Raw genomic sequence first — 4,571 nt, forward strand, 5'->3', positions numbered from 1 at the left:
TAATGACCCCATTTAATGGGTGTTTCTTGTTTTAAAGTGAAGAGAGAAATTTAGGAAAGTTATAACATACACGCTTCTCCCCATCTCTCCTCTCCCTCTGGTCTCTCCATCTTTCCCCATCTCTCCTCTCCCTCTGCTCTCTCTCCCGCTGCTCTCTCTCCCTCTGGTCTCTCTCTTCCCATCTCTCCTCTTACCATCTCTCCTCTCCCTCTGCTCTCTCTCCTCTTCCCATCTCTCCCTCTGGTCTCTCCTTCTCTCCATCTTTCCCCATGCTCTCTTCCCATCTGCTCTCTCTCCTTCTCTCTCTCCATCTTTCCCCATGCTCTCTTCCCATCTACTCTCTCTCCATCTTTCCCTATGCCCTCTTCCCATCTCTGCTCTCTCTCTGTCTCTCCTCTCCCTCTGCTCTCTCTCATCTCTCCTTCTCTTCCCATCTCTCCCTCTGCTCTCTCTCCATCTTTCCCTATGCTCTCTCTCCATCTCTCCCTCTGCTCTCTCTCCATCTCTCCTTCTCTCCCTATGCTCTCTCTCCATCTCTCCCTCTGCTCTCTCTCCACCTCTCCTTCTGCTCTCTCTCCATCTCTCCCTATGCTCTCTCTCCATCTCTCCCTCTGCTCTCTCTCCATCTCTCCTTATCCCCTTTCACACTGCTGAAACATGCAAAAGATCAAGGGGCAGCCAGGGGCTCAGATTGGAGACACACTTATACACTCTCTCTCTCTCTCTCTCTCTGTCTCTCTCTGTCTCTCTCACATACACTCAGTAATCTCGGCGGGCCTCTCCCTATAAGTCAGGCTGTGAACTGTAGTGAACCTCTGGCAGCCTCTTGGTTCCTTGCAGGCGAATCACTGCCTAATCCCTGTAATGACTGCAAAGATGCTTATTTATGCTGGAGTTAACCTCCTCCAATGAGCCCAGCCCCGGGCCAAACGTAGCCCTGCCCAGTGAGGCCTTCTCTGGGCTGGCGGAGAGCAGAGACCCCCCTCCTCTGGATGATCACTGGAGCTTAATTGCTGATTGCGGAGGCAATCAATCAGGACTATAGGAGAGATGGGTTTGGTCAGGCTGGTTCTCTCACACACAGACACATACACAGACACACAGACACATACACAGACACACAGACACATACACATACACACAGACACATACACACAGACACATACACAGACACATACACACAGACACATACACACATACACAGACACATACACATACACACATACACACATACACATACACACAGACACATACACACAGACACATACACACATACACATACACACAGACACATACACATACACACAGACACATATACTACTGACGGCTTAGTTTCTTTTGAGGCCTGTTTGGTTTGGTCTAGCTTACACAAACTCGCTAATACACACAAACACACTCATCCTGACTGGTTCACTTCTGAAGGGGTTGATGAAATTAGTTTGACACAAAGAAAATATTTGGTGTTTCTTGGCTTGAGGGCTTTTGCTCATGAGATCAATACACAGGGATTCTACAGTATTTACTGATGATGTTCATGTTAATTATTCAAATGCCTAACCACCATGCTTTTTATGCTGCCTCTGATTCTGTATGTTGGGGCGTTTATGAGCATGCGCGCATGTGCCTGTGTCTGTTCATGCGTCAAATAGACCTACCTGTCCTTGGATGATTTTAATGAATTAAAATATACTGTACAAAAATATAAACGGAACATGCAAAGTGTTGGTCCCATGTTTCATGAGCTGAAATATAAGTTCGCAGAAATTGTGAACACATTTGTTGACATCCCTGTTAGTGAGCATTTCTCCTTTGCCGACATAATCCATCCACCTGACAGGTGTGGCATATCAAGAAGCTGATTAAACAGCATGATCATTACACAGGTGCACCTTGTGCTGGGGACAATAAAAGGTCATGCTGAAATGTGCAGTTTTGTCACACGACATAATGCCACAGATGTGTCAAGTTTTGAGGGAGTGTGTAATTGGCAATGCTAACTGCAGGAATGTCCACCAGAGCTGTTGCCAGAGAATTGAATGTTCAGTTTTCTACCATAAGCCACCCCAACGTAGTTTTAGAGAATTTAGCACTATGTCCAACCGGCATCACAACTGCAGACCATGGTGTCAGGTGGGCCAGCAGTTTGCTGATGTCAAAGTTGTGAACAGAGTGCCCGATGGTGGCGGTGGGGTTATGGTATGGGCAGGCATAAGCTACAGACAACAAACACAATTGCATTTTATCTATGGCAATTTGAATGCACAGAGATACCATGACAAGATCCTGAGGCCCATTGTTGTGCCATTCATCTGCGTCCATTACCTCATGTTTCTGGTGAGGACCTGCCTTACAACAGGCCCACAAGCCCTCAGTCCAGCCTCTCTCAGCCTATTGCGGACAGTCTGAGAACTGATGGAGGGATTGTGCGTTCCTGGTGTAACTCGGGCAGTTGTTGTTGCCATCCTGTACCTGTCCCGCAGGTGTGATGTTCGGATGTACCGATCCTGTGCAGGTGTTGTTACACGTGGTCTGCCACTGCGAGGACGATCAGCTGTCCGTCCTGTCTCCCTGTAGCGCTGTCTTAGGCGTCTCACAGTACAGACATTGCAATTTATTTATATATATCTGCAGTCCTCATGCCTCCTTGCAGCATGACGCAGGTGAGCAGGGACCCTGAGCATCTTTCTTTTGGTGTTTTTCAGAGTCACTAGAAAGGCCTCTTTAGTGTCCTAAGTTTTCATAACTGTGACCTTAATTGCCTACCGTCTGTAAGCTGTTAGTGTCTTAACAACCGCTCCACAGGTGCATGTTCATTAATTGTTTATAGTTCATTGAACAAGCATGAGAAACAATGAAGATCTGTGAAGTTATTTGGATTTTTACAATTTATCTATGAAAGACAGGTTCCTGAAAAAGGGATGTTTCTTTTTTTGCTGAGTTTACATTCGATGCGGTATTAGCCTTATATTTAGCTAATTAATGATGGGTTATGCAAAATAAGCTTCTAACTTATAGCCTCTGTCTCTTGTGCAATATGCAAGCACCTGTGCTCCTCTGGCCTCTCCTTAAAAAACGCTCCCATGCAGGGAAAGCTAGACTAGAGTCCCATGCAGGGAAAGCTAGACTAGAGTCCCATGCAGGGAAAGCTAGACTAGAGTCCCATAAAGGGAAAGATAAACTAGAGTCCCATGCAGGAAAAGATAGACTAGAGTCCCATGCAGGGAAAGCTAGACTAGAGTCCCATGCAGGGAAAGATAAACTAGAGTCCCATGCAGGGAAAGATAGACTAGAGTCCCATGCAGGGAAAGCTAGACTAGAGTCCCATGCAGGGAAAGCTAGACTAGAGTCCCATGCAGGGAAAGATAAACTAGAGTCCCATGCAGGGAAAGATAAACTAGAGTCCCATGCAGGGAAAGCTAGACTAGAGTCCCATGCAGGGGAAGATAAACTAGAGTCCCATGCAGGGAAAGCTAGACTAGAGTCACATATAGGGAAAGATAGACTAGAGTCCCATGCAGGGAAAGATAGACTAGAGTCCCATGCAGGGAAAGATATACTAGAGTCCCATGCAGGGAAAGCTAGACTAGAGTCCCATGCAGGGAAAGCTAGACTAGAGTCCCATGCAGGGGAAGATAAACTAGAGTCCCATGCAGGGAAAGCTAGACTAGAGTCCAATGCAGGGAAAGATAAACTAGAGTCCCATGCAGGGAAAGCTAGACTAGAGTCCCATGCAGGGAAAGATAAACTAGAGTCCCATGCAGGGAAAGCTAGACTAGAGTCCAATGCAGGGAAAGATAAACTAGAGTCCCATGCAGGGAAAGATAAACTAGAGTCCCATGCAGGGAAAGATAAACTAGAGTCCCATGCAGGGAAAGATAAACTAGAGTCCCATACAGGGAAAGCTAGACTAGAGTCCCATGCAGGGAAAACTAGACTAGAGTCCCATGCAGGGAAAGATAAACTAGAGTCCCATGCAGGGAAAGCTAGACTAGAGTCCAATGCAGGGAAAGCTAGACTAGAGTCCCATGCAGGGAAAGATAGACTAGAGTCCCATGCAGGGAAAGCTAGACTAGAGTCCCATGCAGGGAAAGATAGACTAGAGTCCCATGCAGCGAAAGCTAGATTAAAATAGCTTGCTGGACATCATTTATTTTATTTTATTTGTTATACCAATCGACTGTTCGAAGGGACTCAAGCTAATTTTTTGCTTCTTGTTAAATACAGCAGCTAATAGAACTAGAACGGGTAGTTTGAAAGAAGAGGAAACGTGCGATGGTGGTAGGCTATGGCAGTTATTTATTCAGACCCATAACCATGCAATCTTCTTGAAGAGAAGTGTAAGCCTTCTGCACCTACAGTGGCAAGAAAAGGTATGTGAACCCTTTGGAATTACCTGGATTTCTGCATATATTAGTCATACAATTTGATCTGATCTTCATCTAAGTCACAACAATAGACAAACACAGTGTGGTGAAACTAATAACACACAAATTAATATATTTTTCTTGTCTATATTGAACACATCATTTAAACATTCACAGTGTAGGTTGGAAAAAGTATGTGAACCACTA

This window comes from Salvelinus alpinus, chromosome 8 (genome assembly GCF_045679555.1).
Source record: "Salvelinus alpinus chromosome 8, SLU_Salpinus.1, whole genome shotgun sequence".
Taxonomy (NCBI): Eukaryota; Metazoa; Chordata; class Actinopteri; order Salmoniformes; family Salmonidae; genus Salvelinus; species Salvelinus alpinus.